The sequence below is a fragment of the Dermacentor andersoni genome, chromosome 1, assembly GCF_023375885.2.
Source record: "Dermacentor andersoni chromosome 1, qqDerAnde1_hic_scaffold, whole genome shotgun sequence".
Lineage (NCBI taxonomy): Eukaryota > Metazoa > Arthropoda > Arachnida > Ixodida > Ixodidae > Dermacentor > Dermacentor andersoni.
In genome coordinates, this window is record NC_092814.1 from 345,875,318 (window position 1) to 345,894,272 (window position 18,955).

At 45.7% G+C, this 18,955-nt stretch overlaps 1 non-coding gene across 1 annotated transcript; it reads right to left on the minus strand.

Moving 5' to 3' along the window:
- Positions 1-13,024: 13,024 nt before the first annotated feature.
- On the minus strand, positions 13,025-13,097 carry TRNAT-CGU (transfer RNA threonine (anticodon CGU)). The gene has a single exon. It is a non-coding gene; the product is annotated as a tRNA-Thr (tRNA).
- Between the last annotated feature and the right edge of the window lie 5,858 nt (positions 13,098-18,955).

Consider the following 18,955-nt stretch of genomic DNA (forward strand, 5'->3'; position numbering starts at 1 on the left):
ATGGCTAGTTTTTTGCTTACAACACGACAAGAACATTTCCTTGGACGGTAGAAGTATACAGCTTCGCTGTAATATATACGCAAGCAAACGGAAATGCGCGCACACACAAACGCACGTATGCTCGCATGCGCATACGCGCACTCATGCTCACGCAGAATCAAATACGTCAAGTACACATGCACGCACGCTCAAGGCCCTGCACACGCATATACAATACCTCTCCTTCCCTGCTACCTCACCAAAACATGTGGGTGCAAACAGGTTCAATGAGCCTCACTCTGCAATTGACGTTCAAATTCCAGCTGTAACACAACGCTTCATGGTTTAAATTTGCCGTTTCTTCGTCTATCTGCCCCTGCCGAGAGGGTGAAAAACTATTTGGTCGTGTCCTGTGACATAACCGCCCCTCCCTGACCAAAACACTTCTTTACCGCACCACCAATATTTCGGCTAAGTGCCATAGATGGTTTTGTTGTTAAAAGGCACTACCCTCTCGGCACAGCCAGTTGAAACTTGTTGACACTCGGCAGATATACTGAAATAAAATTTTCTAAAATATTGCTAATTCAGTTAGGCATTTGTATTGTTGTGAAGTTTCTTTTTTAACGAACCGCAAAGACATGCGCCTGCTTGTTATGTTATCCAAGGAATAAATTCTGATTATAAAAGTGATGACCTAACAAATAAGCAACGCATTGCTGCATTTTAGGAAGGAAAAATGGAAAATATAATATTTTAGGAGCGCCACTGAAAAACGAAATCCGAAACCAAATCTTCAGTTTTGTGTTGTCATCTGGTGGGATAATGTGGAACTAAGTCCTATGTGGCTTAAAAATAGTACCACGGAAACTAAGCGCTGCCAGCATCACGCGGGAAGATAGGGGCACGCGATTGAACCACTTTGGTACAGGTTCCCATGTTTCATCCATGGCACGCTTGGGTTTATCAAGATACTACGTAAATTTCCATAACTGTGCTTCAAAAATCGCTTTTGGGAACCGTGTTACACCAGGTTTAGAGAGTCGAGATAGGCATCAATCGAAATCTGAGTCTCCAGACTACATGCGCTGTAGCGGCTGTTACGATTGCAGCTGTAGTTTTAACGAGAGAGCGTTAAGGAGCTCGTTGAAGGGAAGTTTATTTCGACAAGCTTAAGAAGTAAAATACATGTGCACTTAATGTACAGAAAAAATCATCAAGTACAATGTCACATTACATCAACAGCTAGGGCACATTACCATGAAACAGCAAACATTGAGGTTGCATACAAGTCTGGCAGGTGTTGTTACCTGCCGGAAGATAAGGCGTCAGTAAGGTAACCTATGCGCAGTAATGCGCCCATTGCGGAGCTTTATGAAGCGTGCCGACCATTTCCGCACGAACTGGTCTTCATTTAGGTTGATCAAGTCCACGCAAGCCTGTTCACACATGTGTTTGCGCAAGCGGCGGAATAACGGGTACATCGCTCTCTTTGTCTGTCCCTGTATTGCCCCAGCATCTCTTTGTCGCCACAACACGAATGCTACCACATACCACAAGACAACCTCAAATTGTCTTCGCAGTTGCGTTCTCTGATCCATGCATTTTTGCATGGATTAACGTTTTTGCAACAATACAATCAAAGAGGGCATGCTGTAACGTTTCCTTCTGTCTGCACTGAGAGCGGTGGTTATTGGAAGATATCCGCGCGCTGCAGTGGGGTTCCGCATAGGCAAAACGCGCCAACCTCGTCTCCACCCGAAGTCACGCACCCCGGCAGGCACGGCCGATGTGGTTAGCCTGCGCCAGTTGGTGCTCCTGCAACGCTGCAGATCTTCCTGTGTCAGGTGTTCGATCGCTAGTAATTCGCGCACCTCCGTTGCCGGTGTGTCAACTACATCTACATCTGGTAAAGTTGACCTAATTGATTGAAGGCTGCTGCATACATATTTATAAAATGGGGGTGCCTGTTCTGCCGCAGGTCCTGTTCTTATTCCTGATAAAGAAAGCTTCCTAGACGTTCCTAGGGAATAGTCGACAAGTTTCCTGCCTGGATATTCAGGACTGTTCACGAGGTCGCAAAAACCTCGCAATGCTAGGACGGAACTCGCTGTTCTGATACATGGAATGCTCAGCCCACCTAGGTTCGTCGGAAACCGAAGGAGCGGACGTGCCACTATTTCTGTTTTGTCTTCCCAGAGGAAAGCACCACAGAGTGTAGCTAGTCTCTGTGAAGCCTTGCGTGGTGGGCGCGCTATGCGTGCGACGTAGTAAAATGCCATGAAAATGCTGGATTTTATTATGTAGCTGCGCTCGGCTAGCGTCAACGAGAACTTTGATGCCACTGACAGCTTCTTTCTGCCCTCTTACACAGGTTTGACCACGTCTCCTGCGCCACTTCACCAGACGTGAGGAAAACTACTCCCAGGACTTTAATTCCTGCTACCCACTCAAATTCTTCGTCAATGGCAGATGTAGAGTTGTCAAATGCCATCACCTTACTTTTATCTTAATTCAGAAGGGCTCCGGTTCATTCAGAGTAATTATTAAATAAACGTAAGAAGGCATAGTAGCTGTCTTCGTTTCTTAAAAAGAGGGACACGTCTGCACATGCAGACATTTATATCTCTGCTTCGCCTGGCAAGGGAAAGCCACGTATTGCTGGGGAAAGTGAAACGCGGCGCAGCAAAGGCATAGAGTAATATAGTAAACTTAAAGAGTGGACACTCCGGTAGGCACCTGCGGTCGACTTTGGCTCTGAGCGCACCAAGCGGAATCGCCCAAACGCACAAGCCTCCAAGACGGTCGCCGCACGTCGCCGAATCTCGGTGGCCATGATGTCGGTTTCGTTTCTTTTACTATTATATTTTGTGATCCATAACGTTGCATAAATCGAGTGATTTCATGCAGGCGTTTCGGCCACTGTTTATATGTTGCGCCGACGAGCACGCAAAGGTGTTTTACTTTATATTAGTTTTATTTAACTTAACATTTGCTGTTTGAAACTATAACTTACCACAATAATAATGCCGACTGATGAGGAAGTCGACCTTTATCGTTTGTGATATTGTACATCCAGTAACTCACGCCAAAAGGAATATCGTAAATGAATGTGCGATGTTCCTTCAATATAAATCCACTTTCTGTACATCTAAGAACACGAAAATAGCAGGCAACAATTTATTGCAGCAAGATTGTGACAAACGTGGCAGACATGAAAACTGGAAGAAACCGCGAAATGCAAGTAATGGAGAATAGCCGGAAATTAAAGGCGAGAAGGCAATAACTTCACAGAAGCAGAACACATACAAAACGTGTTGCAACTATCCAGAGAACGCACAAAAGACTACACAGACACGCTAGCAATTCATTTACTTAAAATGGGATTGTTCTAGAAGGAAAAAAAAATATGACGCTTTTTTTGTACGCAGGGCAGGGTGAATTTGCTAAGCAGGGTGAATTAAAGTAGCAAAATTATGTGAATGGTTGCACGCCCAAATAAAATGACTAGAAAAATAACTTCCTCATCTCGAATGTATAAGCCAGTGCGTCCATCATTAAACAGCTGCAAGATATTGGCATCTCAGTCAATTATGCACTTTGACTGCGTTGGGGGTCTTCACCTGCTGTCTTCGAAGCCTTGCAATCGTCTTCTTATACTTTGAAATTTGCCCTTGAATATGCTTGATGCCGTTTGGCTGTAGAGCGTATTTTGAGGAAATAGTGTAGATTCCTGTGATACGTATTGGTGACAGACAGAAGGTAAGCGATACTGGAGGCTTCAAAGCTATTGAATGTAGACGCTACGTTTCTTCGTATAAGCAATACTGGAGCCTTCAGAGCTTTAGATAGGAGATGCTGCATTCCTTCGTGTAATGCGTATTCGTTAGATCTAAGGTCAAGAAAGCACTGTTATAAATGATAAGACACAACAAACTTTCTACGGTAACAACTCTATACAGAATTAAAACATGAAAACACGTACCTTAGCGCAATGCAAAACAGCTAAATTATGGGGTTTTACGTGCCAAAACCACTTTCTGATTATGAGGCACGCCGTAGTGGAGGACTCCGGAAATTTTGACCACCTGGGGTTCTTTAACGAGCACCTAAATCTAAGTACACGGGTTTTTTCGCATTTCGCCCCCATCGAAATGCGGCCGCCGTGGCCGGGATTGATCCCGCGACCTCGTGCCCAGCAGCCCAACACCATAGCCACTGAGCAACCACGGCGGGTAATGCAAAACAGCTAAAAACGCTCGAGCGCACATAGCCTGCTACGGAGGTTCAGAGCGCGTGCATTATTGCCATACTGCAAATATTGCAAGTGTACCGCTTTAGAAACAGCTATATTTCCTTTGCAAATGTGGAGGAGCATACTTTTTCAGAAGTCGCTGCGCGTAACATAAAGCTCTCTGCCCCGAACGGCATGTGTTCATAGGCCGCATTCCTTAACAAATTATTTTATTTTCTAACTTCATCATTGTATCGAACGTGCCTCGCAGTTCGGACGCTGCCGCGTCGCTGTTATCGCTAGCATCACCACTCATTGTTGGGCATGATAAAAAAAAAGAATGCGAAATGAAATTCAGCGCAGCAAATCGTCATCAGCTGTTAATGGCTTCAAGGCCGCCGTCACTGGTTCATGCGGCTAACAGTGACACAACGAAATATGATGAGAATAAGGCTTTAGCAACGTGCAAAAGAACTTCCCGTGGCCTTACCATGAAACGGCGACGAAGCAGTAATGTCACACGCTGGCAGAAGAACCCAACAACGATCCTCGGGCGCATTTTACAGAAAGAACCCTACGACGGACCCTGACTAGGCTTCGCATGTGTGGGGCCGTGTCACTTGTCAAGCTGCTAGCAGCAGCTGCAGCCACATTCTTCTTGATGTGCTCTGCCACGTAGTGGAATCGACGAAGCTCCATAGCTCGGCCGCCAAACGGCTCGAGTGTCCATCCTTGTCGTTTACTATGTTACTCTATGGCAAAAGGGTCAATACATAGAACGAACAGGTGAGGGCTCTGTGAACACCCTTGCCTAATTAAGGCCGCGTGTGACCGGGAAATAATCGCTTAGGCAACCATTGACGAGCAGCTTGGCCGATAAGCCCGAGTACAAGAGGCCAATCTTATCTACGAATTCGGCAGGAAAACCTAATGCCTCCAGCACGCCAAATATGTACCGATACTGAACACGATCGAAAGCTTTCTCGTGGTCCAGCGAAACAAAGTATCCTGGAATTTGTCTCCTAGAAGCGAAGGTAAACAGATCCCTGGTCAATGTTAGAGATGAAAAAATTGATCCGCCTGGTACACAACACATCCATAGAGTAACGTAGTCAACGACATGAGTGGACACTCGATCCGTTTCGCGGCCGAGCTACGGAGCTTCGTCGATTTCGCTAGGCGGCAGAGCACATCAAGAAAAATGTGGCTATGGCTGCAGCTGCGGCTAGCAGCTTGACAGGCCGCACGACCCAGAACGTGCGAAGCATAGTCAGGACCCGTCGCTGGCCGCTTTCTGTAAAATTAACCTTAGGATCGTGGTTGGGTTCTTCTGTCAACGTATGCTTCGTCGCCGTTTCATGGTAAGGCCACAGGAAGCTTTTTTTAAACGTTGTTAATGACTTCTTCTCTTCGCATTTCGTTATGTCACTGTTAGCAACAAGAACCAGTGACGGCGGCCTTGAAGCCGTAAACAGCGGCTGCCCACTTGCTGCGCTGAATTTCATTTCGCATTCTTTTGTTACCGTGCGCAGCAATGAGTGGTGATGCTAGCGATAACAGCGATGCGGCAGCGTCCGAGCTACGAGGCACGTTCGGTACAGTGATGAAGTTAGAAACTAAAATGATTTGTTACGAAATGCGGCCTATGAACACATGCCGTTCGGCACAGAGAGCTTTATGTTACGCGCAGCTAGTGCTGAAAAAGTATGGTGCTCCACTTTCGCAAAAGAAATGTAGCTATTTTGTAAGCGGTACAACGTGCAATATTTGCAGCATGGCAATAATGCGCGCTCTCTCAACCTCTGTAGCACGCTATGTGCGCTCGAGCGTTGTCAGCTGTTTTGCATTGGACTAACATAAGTATTTTCATGTTTTAGCTGTGTAAGGAGTCGTTGCCGTAGACAGTTTCTTGTGTCTTGTCATTTATGTGCTTGCTTGACCTTAGATCTAACAAATACGCATTAGACGAAGGAACGAAGCATCATCATTCTAAAGCTTTGAAGGCTCCAGTATTGCTTTTACGAAGGAACGTAGCGTCTACATTCAATTGCTTTGAAGCCTCCAGGATTGCTTACCTTCTGTCTGTCACAACTGCGTATCGCAGGAATCTCCACTATTTCCTCAATTACACTGTACAGCCGAAAGACATCAAACATATTCAAGGGCAAATTTCAAATTATCAGACGATGATTGCAAGGCTTCGAAGACAGCAGGTGAAGACCCTCAACACAAAGTGCTTAACTGCAGCTGTTTAACGACGGACGCACTGTGCGGCTTACATATTCCAGATGAGGATGTTGGTGCGTGCCCAATTATTTTTGTAGCCATTTTATTTTGGCACGCAACCAGTCACATAATTTTGCTACCTTAATTCACCCTACTTCGCAGAAGTACACAAAAAAGCGTCATATTTTTTTTCCTTCTAGAACACTCCCGCTTTGAGCAAATTAATTGCTGGCGTGTCTGTGCAGTTCTTTTTTCATTATCTGGATAGTTGCCACACGTCTTCTATGTGTTTTGCTTGTGCAAAGTTATTGCCATCACGCCATTAATTTCCTATTATTCTCCATTATACCGGTGTCACACGACCACTTTCAATCGCGATCAAGCCCGATGCGGATCAAAATTCTCGATTGCTTTTGGCTCCATCGCACAGCTTGCGCAAAAGACCCAATCGCGACCGAGAAATTCAAATCGCATTGTGCTTGATCAGGTTGTGCGCCGTGTGACACCCGTATTGCTTGCATTTCTCAGTTTCCTCCCGTTTTCATGTATTTGGCTCTTACAATCTTGCTGCAATATATTGTGGTCTGCTATTTTCGTGTTCTTGACTGTGCAGGAAGTTGATGTATACTTAAGGAACGTGGCACATTTATTTACGATATTTCTTTTGGCGTGAGTTACTAGAAGTACATTATCATAAGCAATAAAGTTCTACTTCCTCAACAGTTCGCATGAATATTGCGCTAAGTTCTAGCTCGAAATAGCAAATATGCATTTATATGAAAATAACATGACGTTAAACACCTTTGTGCGCTTGTCGTCACGTCGTCACAACATATAAACAGTGGCACAAGCGCCTGCTTGCAATCACTCGACTTAAGCAACATTATGGGTCACCAAAAAAAATATTAAAAAACCAAACTGAAATTAGGGCCTCCAAGATTCGGCTGCGTGCTGCGACTGTCTTGGAGGCTGGTGCGTTTCACCGATTCCGCTAGGTGCGCTTATATCCAAAGTCCGAAAGAAACTATTTATGATAACTCAAAGGCAAGCTACTTTTCGAAGCGAGATCGGGATGCCTTAGAACACGCACCTATAAAGCGAGATATAAGAAGGAAGAAGCATGTGCTTGCTGCGGTAAAGCTAGGGAAACTATGGAGCATGCTTTATTAGAATGTGAAACCCAGCGGTCGATTTAGACACCACTGGCCTCCTTGAAGCCCTTGGGTTCAGGGAGAGCAGTGGAAAAGTAAACATGTCTGCAATAGGCGATTGGAGGATTGGTGGAAGAAAAGTAGGGAAACGATAAAAAACGGAGACGTACAAAAGCGCAGTTCGCAATAGGGGATGAGAAAATTCAGTTGTGGGAGTTCATAGTGTTTTTTTTTTACTTATTTTATTGTTTAACCTAGGTAGGACATTAGGCAGTATAACAGCAAGAGCGTGGTGGCGCAAGCAACCCACCGTCCCGTTCCAAAGGGGACGCTCATAACATCCATCCATCCATCCATAGGCTAGTGTCCCTGTATATGCTTCCGCAGGGAACAGAGTTGAGCATAGGTCCGTTTTAATAAAAGATGGAGGAGACATAATGCTTGGAAACTGGCGGCTCTCTATACGGAGTGTCTATTGACTACAAGGGTCCCAGAAAACTGGAAGAATGCAAACAATATACTAATCCACAAAAAGGGAGACGTAAAAGAATTGAAAAATTATAGGCCCATTAGCTTACTCCTATATTATATAAAATATTTACCAAAATAACCTCGAATAGAATACGGGCTACACTGGACTTTAATCAACCAAGGGAACAGGCTGGTTTCAGGAAGGGATACTCTACGGTGGATCACATCCACGTCATTATTCAGGTTATCGAGAAGTCCGCAGAGTACAATAAGCCTCTCTATATGGCTATCATAGATTACGAAACGGCATTTGATTCAGTAGAGATACCAGCAGTCATAACGGCATTACGTAATCAAGGAGTACAGAACGCTTACGTCAATACCTCTAAAAATATCTACAGAGGTTCTCCCGCTACCTTAATTCTATACAAGAAAAGCAGGAAGATACCAATAAACAAAGGGATGAGACAGGGAGACACAGTCTCTCCGATGCTATTCACTGCGTGCTTCGAAGAAGTATTCAACCTCTTAAACTGGGAAAGCTTAGGAGGGAGGATCGACGGCGAATATCTAAGCAACCTTCGGTTTGCCGATGGCATTGTTCTATTCAGCAACAATGCAGACGAGTTACAACAAATGATTGAGGACTTTAACAGAGAGAGTGAAGCAGTGGGGCTAAAGATTAACATGCAGAAGACAAAGATAATGATAAATAGCCGGGTAAAGGAACTATAGTTCAGGATTGCCCGTCAGCCTCTAGAGTCTGAAAAGGACTACGTATACCTAGGTCAATTAATCACAGGGAACCCTGATCACGAGAACGAAATTCACAGAAGAATAAAAATGGGTTGGATTGCATACGCAGATATTGCCAGCTCCTGACTGGAAGCTTACCATTATCATTGAAAGGGAAGGTGCATAATCAGCCCATTTTACGGGGTGCTGACATATGGGGTAGAGATTTGGAGACTAACACAGAAGCTTGAGAACAAGTTAAGGACCGCGCAAAGAGCGATGGAACAACGACAGCTAGGCATAACGTTAAGGGACAGAAAGAGAGCCATTTGGATCAGAGAGCAAACGGGTATAGCCGATATTGTAATTGAGATTAAGAGAAAAAAATGGAGCTGGGCAGGTGATGTAATGCACTGGTTAGATAACCGTTGGACCATTAGGCTTACAGAATGCATACAAAGAGAAGGGAAACGCAGTCGAGGACGGCAGAAGACTAGGTGGAGCGATGAAATAATGATATTTGCGGGCGATAGTCGGAATCGGTTGGCGCAGGACAGGGGTAATTGGAGATCGTAGGGAGAGGCATTCGTCATACAGTGGATATAAAACAGTATGCTGCTACTGATGAAGACATACACGCACATATACAAACACACGCACGAACGTACATATAAGGAGTAGGACCCCCCTCGATCCCTCGAGGGGATCGAGGGGGGTCTACGCGGGAACTACGCCCGGGGTCTACGAGGGAACTACGCCCGTAGCTCGAACAGCTCAAAACTTTGCGCGTAAACGGGCATTCCTTGCAACAAAAAGTGGTGCAATGTTTTTCAGCATGCATACAGGAAGGCAAGAAATGTTTTAAAGGGTGTTAAAGAAAACTTCACGCACGCACGGTGGACAATTATGTGAGCGCATTTGGGCGTCCGAAATCTGCTGTTTAATGCTCGTCGCCAAGAGAACTATCGTGCCTACAGTTATGTCAGTGACCGTTAACCGTGACCGTCTTTCATGACTAACCGTCGTTCACAGCAGCTGCGCGTTTTCGATATATGCGGTGCAGACACGTAGATTTAAACGCATTTCAAATGTTCACATGCGCATATTTTATGCAAAGCTTATTTTTTACTATTCAAACCGCAAGCTTAACATCTGCTTCGTAGCAGCAAATGTGCAAGTGGATTAAGATTAAAAATGCACGAGCTTCTAGATCAGGTTTATTTCGTTCAAGGGAATGGATGAGCAATGACTGGTGGCAGCAGGGGATGAGTGCTGGTTCGTGGAGGCTTGGGGGACAGAATTCGAAGCCACTGGAAAGGCAACAAGTTATTAAGAGTAATTCGGACAGAGGATTACCTTGGGTGGCAGCCTGACTGGCAGCTCTAGACGAGAGCCTGAGTAAAGTTTCGTACTTGGCTTTCAGCAAGTCGAGATACTCTTGCATTGCAAACGTAATCCTGTCTCCATTGCGGACGATTAGCATCCGCCTAAGTACTTCATGTAATTCGCGAGTGAATCGAGTTTTTCGATCGCATCCTGCTTGGGTGAGTAGCGGGCACCATTTCGCCTTGAAGCCCTCCCAAGAGCGGTGCTTTGCGTCGCGCTCGCACAAAGCTACTCATGCAGCGTCTATAGCAGCGATGCTCTCGGCATCTATAAGTAGACTCACGTCCATTCGCCATAAATCGTCCGTTCGGTCTCGCCGAGATCCAGACGCACGGACAAAGGGTGATGATCGGAAATGTGGGGTGTACCCTGGGGAAAGAGAAAAATTTCGCAGCTTTCGAGATAGCAGCTAAGTTCAGGCGGGAAAAGAAATTTATCTCGCCTGCTTGCTCACCAGCCTCTTTCCCAAGTTAGCCCCAATACGTCATGGTGCAACTGCACCCACGCATCGGAGAGACGAAACTGTTGGGCAAGCCGACGGTAACGCTCGTATTCCTCGATAGTGACGGGACCGTCCGGGTCCGCGAGTGTCGCGGCCCTCGTTTAGGCAACAGTTGAAATCACCTACTACGAATGTCGGGTAAGACTCGAACATGCATGTGTCAAGTGATTCGAAAAATTCCGTTGAATTTGACTGGCATCCGGGTGCATATAGCACTAGTGCCCTAACCCGTCTCGTGTTCGGCAGAAAATCGACTGCTAACTTGCGGCCGTCTAAATCGCACCTACAGTGCACTCCCTTCCTAAAACGAGGGTTTAGAAACACTACTCTCACGCCACAAAACACAGCGTTTAAACGTCAGCGAAAAGACGGCATCAACAGGAAAACGGGTCATAAGGTTTGACACATCGAGGCATGTCTGGAAATTACATTCTTGCAAAAAAGGCCCGTCGACGCACCGCGCTCGCGCGAAGTGTAGCACCTCTCTCTGTCTGTCGACGGAGCGGAACCCCTGAACATTCAAAGAGAGGAAATGCACCATCGCCATAATGCAAGCGAAAAACATCGCCATATTTGCAGGCCTAGTGAAAGGGTTCCGCCCACGGCGGAACCCGATGCGCGCAACTTTTTTGATACTTTAGATTTGCTTTCTTTAGGCGAACTGCTCGAGTCCATTTCTGTTTCATGCGCTATCATTATCTCCTGCTTATCTGTGTCCATTGCTTCTGCCATGAGGAGTACGTCGGCAGCTTAACTTATTTGATCCTTTAACGATAAGTCCGTTGTTCGGGGCATACGGAATCCGCTGGCTTGGGCAAGTGCCGTCTCTCGCGTGGTTCCAGGTGTCGGTGTCTGCCAGAGCTTGGGGCGGTGGCCACGGCCTACCGGATGACACGGCCTGTCGGTGAACTCGCCGGCTGGAACGTCGTCTTCGTGTGCTGTGAAGTCCGCTGACTCGTCCATGATGAGTTGTGGGGGAGAAGCCGTGTCACTTGAGCTTGCCTCGGTTGCGCCGACTTCAGTAGTGCTCTTCTCAGAAGAGGGCAGTGGTGGGAACTGCTCATCTTCCGAGCTGTCTGAAGCCTCCGAGGAAGACAGGGGTTCGGAACGTTCGCTGCGCCGGAGTTCTTCAGACGAAGCCTGTACATCGGGGTCCCGGTCGCCTATGAGTTCTTCTTTGGGGAGCTTTTTCTTGTTCTTATTCCCCGGTGAAATGGCGCAAACCATTCTGTGGGATCGGCCATGAATAGGGCGGTGAAGGAACTAGCATTTTTTTTATTAAATTATGGTGAAATGAAATAAGTGTATTGCAAATGGGATTTAAAGTGTCTACTGTTACAGTTATGAATACTCAATTATCTAGATATTTTGTGAACATTGTAAGGATTTAGGAAAATTCTAAATGCAATTCGTTTTGTCTCACGCAGAAAAAAGCAGAGGGTTAAACTAAATTTCCTGTGGTTTTAACCCAGTACGGTAGCCCCAAAGGAAAGAGGTAAAGGAAGAGTCAAATTAAAGCCAAGCTTTTGGAAGGGTTCTTCTAAAAATATTTTCCGTTGAATAATGAAACGCGGCATGTCAAAAGGAAGTGTTCCAGAGATTCACTCTCATTGCATAAAGGGCACTAGAGTGCTATAGCCAGACCACACCTGCGGAGGTAACAGTTCAGTAGGCGGACTCGGCACCGTAGTATTGTAATCGTTACTTCAATTTTTCTAAAGGGGCACCATTTATTGTTCCAATGACAACTGCGATGCCGGGAATGAGATGTTGCCAATGATGACTGCGCGATCTTATTTGTAGTAGTATATTTGCCGAATCTCGCCGCATTGATGAAAGCTGTCGAAGGTAAAATGGGGATTACAGGACCATCGTGCGATGCTACTGCGAGTGTATCTGCATATTCGTTTAAGGCTAGACCTTTGTGACCTCGCACCCACACTAAACGAACGAGACGTAAGCGTCTTGGGAGAAGAGAATAGAAAGTTTTTAATTATTCTGACAATTTGGGTGTGGTCAGTAGAGACCAGACAGTCAGGCAGTCAGTTAAGATTATGGCTGATGACAGAGATGGTGGTAATTCGCGTAAAGCTAAGACAATGTTCAGTGATTCCGCCTTAAAGATAAGCATGAAGTAAGGCAGCCGAATCGAAAAAGACCAATTTAGATGTGATGAACGAGAAGACAGGGAGTTAACCGAGGGACCCGATTTTTAGTAATGATAAAATGAGAAGCCAACAAACAAAGACGTCAAGGGAAACATAGGGTAATTATTTGTACTTACTAATTTAATTACAGAAATGATAAATAATGGCAATGAAAGTGGATGAAGAAACAACTTGCCGCAGGTGGGGAACGATCCCACGCCTTCGCATTACGCGTGCGATGCTCTAGCCAATTGAGCTACCGCGGCGCCATTTCCCCATCCACTTTCTTGGATATTTATGTTTTACTACTACAACTAACCTTAGGAGTGTTAGTCAGCGCCACCGCTCAGAAACATCGGTGGCGGATGTGGAACATCCTTTCTGCCGCAGGCGTCACGAGTACTTGAACTTTTTGGGTGAAGGCGACTGGTCAATAAACCCACACATGCTACCTGAAGGAATCAATGTTGCCGAATTCGAGACCCTCGTTATGTAGTGAACGAGAAGAAAGGGGGTTAACCGAGGGGCCCAATTTTTATTACTCATATTTTGAGAATCCAACAAACAAAGACACCAAGGAAAACACAGGAGAAGTTGCTTGTACTTACTAATTGAATTAAAGAAATCGTAAATTAATGGCAATGAAAGTGGATGAAAAAACAACTTGCCGCAGGTGGGGAACGATCCCACGTCTTTTTCGCATTACGCCTGCTATGCTCTAATCAACTGAGCTACCGCGGCGCCGTTTCCCCATACACTTAGAGCAGCTTAGAGCATCGCACGTGCAATACGAAGACGTGGGTTCGTTCCCCACCTGCGGCAAGTTGTTTTTTCATCCACTTCCATTGCCATTTATTTATCATTTCTTTAATTCAATTAGTAAGTACAAGTAATGTCCCCTATGTTGTCCTTAGCGTCTTTGTTTGTTGACTTCCCATCACACAATTGAGATGTGGTGACACAATTCCCACACCTGCCTTTTCTTCACAAACGGAAGCATCAGTTGTTATAACGGTTTTTTTATCCAGGTGTGCAATGTGGTCCTCCAGAATACAATTTAGATATTGATAGGCTAGATGTTTCGCATGATTTGTAAAATATCCTCAAATTGAATTTTAGCATCTGGAACCGAGGAATTCAGTAAAATCACCTCGCATGGGTGAACGTTTAATGGGTCTAATAGTTCTTGAGCGAAAACAACTTGAGGTCAACGTGAGCGACGCCATTGACAGTTAAAAAATGAGGTCGGTTCATTAACGAAAATATATTGTGATCTCATCTGTGCAGATGCATATATCTTTCGAAAAGTTGCTACTGTTAGGATATGAAGTCGCATGAGAAGAGAAGGCAGGCATGCTTCTTGATATAAGATATCGTTAGCGACAAATTTAGGAAGCCCAACAATAAACGTAACGCTTCTCGTTCTAATAGAATCAGAGGCAGAATTTTGTATGCAGGTCCACCGGAAAACAAAACGCAGCCAAACTCCATTATCGGGCGAACATACATGCAATAAATCATAATGATAACATGCCGACGCAACCCTGATCGATTGCTGCTGAATCTACGCAACATTCCTACTGCGCGTGCTCCATTTCAGGTAATATGCTCTACATGTGGACTCCAATTAAGCTTTTCGGCGTACATCACTTCCATATATTTCAGTGAATTCACCTGTGGGATACTGTCTTGTCGATAAAGAATCGAAATTTGCGCAGGAACGCTTTCAGGGAAAACTAGGGCGGCGATTTTTCTGATATTAAGAGGGATGTTAATTTCATCAAGCCACATTTCTAGGCGGTTAATATAAGACTGTAGAGTTTTATACAAAGCATGTAAGTCTATCGATGCAGCAAAAGATTCAATGTCGTCGGCTCAGGAGCGCACATGCACCACCTGTTGCAAAGTTACAACACAAAGTAAAACATTAAACAGCAATCGCGATAGGACTGGTCCCTCTGGTAGACCTCTTGACTGTTGATAAGTTGATGAAGACAATGCGCGCAGAGAGCAGTGAAATTCCCTGCCATTTAAAAATTCATAAACCCACGCGACAAAATATTTTCGCAGATCCGCACTCTGAAGCGCGCTTATTAGGCTTACATGTTCTACGCTGTCATACGCCTCAGTGATACCCAAAGTGACTAAAGCTGCATATTTTTTCTGACACCGAGCTAGTTGAATACGACTTTCTAGGTCGATACGGGCACACCAAATCGAGCACCCACGTCTGAAGCCAATTTGGCACGGGTTCAAAATTATGTTGGCCATCCATGTAAAGTCGCATGTAGACGAAGCCATAGACTAACGGAGCTGCGAAAAGCTCATACTACACGACAATGGCGATCATAATTGCGGCAATGGCTATTGTGGTGGGATAGTGTCGCTTGCACTTAAAGTCTACTGCCAGATAAATTGCGTCACTGTTAAGTATATTTTTTTCTCGCAAGCCCTAAAATTATTAATAAGGTGCTATTGTGTTTTGTCGAGTTTGTTGTTGTAGAGCTGGGTCTGCAGTTACTCCTTTCGGCCCACAAACGACTTCGGATATCACCTTTTGCGTAAGAGAACCTTGCTAAATAGGAGATAGCCCTTTGTTTGCGTCACGCCGTGTGAACGCCTCCCCGGTAGATGTAACTTGTTCAAAAAAACCTTTTGAGCGCCCTTGTATTAAGGGTATTGCTTTCTCTGGCAAGCCTTTAGTTGCCCTCCCACCTATAGCCACCAGCTTCACAATGAATATACCGTAGTATGTCGATTACGCACTCAGCTGATCCGAGTCACTGACGGCACTAAGGCGTTTCGCTGCAATGTAACCCTTCGCATGATCTAGAAAAATCAGTCACATGCAATTGTCAAGCAGTGTCTCAAATTGAATACCACTGCTCACGGATCTGTAAAGGTTGTCACTTTGTTACGGGAATTAAACAAGGGAAAAATTTAATCGAGTTATAGAGGCTATAGCCAAAATATTCACGAACGTGATACACCACGTTCGTGAATTTGCATAGTCCGACAAAAAGGAAAAAAGTTTGGAAAATTTCCGTTGCAATCTTACGCCCCTATTTCACTTAATCGGTTTTACGCGTCACAGTTTGTGCAGCATAAAAATATGCGTAATCGCTTTCCTTATTTAAAAATACCTAAAAGGTAACGGAAATAAGCAGACTTGCCCCAGCATGAAACGCAGAATACGTAAGCGGTTTACCCAATTTCAATGCTTCCGAGGTGCACGACACCCCGCTCTTGGGTGCCTCGATGGTCGCCTCCAAGCTCCCGTATTCCTGAAGCGTGCACACACATCATGTTTTCATTCGCACCTATGTCCCCCCACAATAATTGGTGGCCGTCGAAATACCTCCTCTAGAACTTGCGGTTGAGGCGTACGGCATTTGTGGAGTTCTTCCTGGCTTATGCATCTGGCAGGACAGATAATCAGAAACCTGAACAAGTCACCGATAACTCGAGCCGCCACTTTGCATGGACGCCCACGTGCACTGGTGCGAAGTTACAAAAGTTTCTGAGCAGTGTACACTGCCATACTAGTGAAGACCCCCTTGAGCATTGTTTATGTAAAAATTAATTTGGTTGTATGACTGGGGTTGCTAGGTAGTGTGCATGGGTTGTTAAGAACGGCCAGCTGAAGTGCAAGTTTTGCCAACCAGTTGCGACTGTGGAGGCAACATTCCGGGAGCGTCGCCGCACACCTCTAGCCACGGCGTGACTAAGTCGACCGTGTGTGAACAGCACTACGTGCGTACTTGAATCTCCGTCGCTGGAGCCGAGTTTGACGAAGTCGCCATTGTAACTAAACGGGCTCAGCGGACCAACTATTGTTACTGAGCCGCGGGAACGTCTACTGACGCCCCTTCCCACGCGCCGACCGAGACGCCAGACAATGGGCGGCCGGCGGGCGCGCTGCAGTTCGGGGAATAAATGCCCCTACGGTGACGGGTTGTCTCCCCTACGGTGCTTCGTCTCCCCTACGGTGCCTGGTCACCTCGCCTACTGTGCTTGGACGGCCGTTTCCGTCACCTGGGTATCGGGGGAGGACCGAATGTTTAAAAACCGCTGTTGTGCGGCTGCTCAGGACACTCTCTCTCAAGCAGTCATGTTAGACTGATGTACTTTCTCAAACAGTCATGTTAGACTGATATAAATACTGTAAATAAACCCATATTCCTCATTCTCAGTGAGAAGCAGTCCTTCCCTTCATCAACGTCCTCAGCGTGGATAAGTTGGACGACGGCATGAGCCAGTTACCTTCTAATTCATGCCCGACTCCAATCTTGAGAACGGATCACGAGCGATGGGATTGAACCCCCAATCATAACAATTGGCTGACAGCGGTGAGATGGACTTTTCGACGTGGTGCTGTGATTGCGGTGAGCGCTTGGTTCTTGCTTTGACTCTTTAGGCTTCATTTTGTGGTTCTTCTGTTTAGAACAGTAGGGAAGCTAGATTGTTGATTGTTAATTAAGTTGTGTTTTCCTAGCTAGATTTAGCGAGCAGGACCAAGGGAGTAAAGCAGCAATCATGGAGTTAAGGACACTGCAGAGAGACGAGTTGTTGATTGTTGGTGAGGAACTGGGCCTAGATGTACGCAAGGAAATGCTAAAATCGGAATTATTGCAGCTAATTTCCGAACAGGCCAGTGAAGAAGAAATTGAAATGGGGTTTGAACTTCTGAAAAAGAGAGAAGAACGAGAGAGAAAAGAACGAGAGAGAGGAACGCGATAAAGATCGCGAGTTAAGAAAAATACAACTTGAGTTTGAAAGCAAACGTTTGTAATTGTCTCAAGGAAGTGAAGGGGCTCTGCGACGATAAAGTGAGGCAGAATCATACCGCATGGACAGGCTATGAAAGCCATTTGAAGTCGGGACCGACATAGGCTTGTTTCTAAGCAATTTTGAAAGCACTTGCGAGAAGATGAAATTCGGTCCGAGTTCATGGCCACAGCGGTTGCTGTCTATGTTGCCGTGTGAGGCGGCGGAAGTAATCGCCAGACTGAGTGCACAGGATGCATATGATTATGCAAAAGTTAAGGCTAGTCACCTGAAGAAATACCCCCTTTCAGCCGAAGCCTTTCGGCAAAGGTTTAGGAGCACAGGGAAGAAAGATAACGAGGGATATCCGGAAATTGCATATAGATTAAAGGCCAACCTAGTCGAGTGGCTGAAAAGCGCGGAAGCGTACGACAGCAGAGACATGATCATTGAATGCATGTGTCTAGAGCAGTTTTACAAAACCATCCCCCAAGCTGTGAAACTGTGGGTGCAAGACAGAGGGAATGTAAACACTGTGGAAAGGGCGGCTGAATTAGCTGAAGAGTACGCAACCCGTAGAAAGTTGAACGCCGAGGACGGAAATTGGGACGGTCGAAATGGACCGCGGAAACCATTTCCGTTCAAAAAGGGTTCGCAGACTAGACGATCGGAGCCTGTAGACGTGGAGGAAAAGCCCGCAGAAAAGAGCGAGGAGAAACTTAACGGGAAAACGGCCCAAAAGGAACAGAAAAAAAAATCGAATCTTTTAGGCCGATCCGCTGTTATAAATGCCACAAACTGGGACATATAGCTGTAAACTGCGGGAAGCCTAGCGTAGTTTTTTCCTACGTAGAGGAAAAAGACGAGAATATGGAATTTTTAAGCCCCTATCTTCACGACCTGTAAGTTAATGGCAAACCATGCCGAGTGCTAAGAGACACTGCCGCCACGATGGAATTTGTCCATCCGTCTTAGGTGACGGTAGATGACTTCACCGGAGAAGTAGCATGGATCAAACAGGTTGTTGAAGAACACAGCGTATGTCTGCCCATGGCCAAAGTCAAAATCTGTGGACCATTCGGGGACCTAGAGACCGAGGGTGGAGTTTCCAAATTTTTGTCACTGCAGTACCCTTACATCTTTTCGAATCGTTCAAATCAGTTACTGCGTGGAAAAGGGCTTAAACTGAAAGAGGGCATAATACAGGCATTGACCCGTGGCCAAGCTCGTAAAATCGCGTCGCTTACGGCTGAAAGTGCACAAGCTGCTCCAACGGAAGCAGAAAAAGGTATAACTTCAATATCCGAATCCGAGCTAGGCCCGAGGGACAACAAATCAGTTGAGCAGAGCCTGCCAG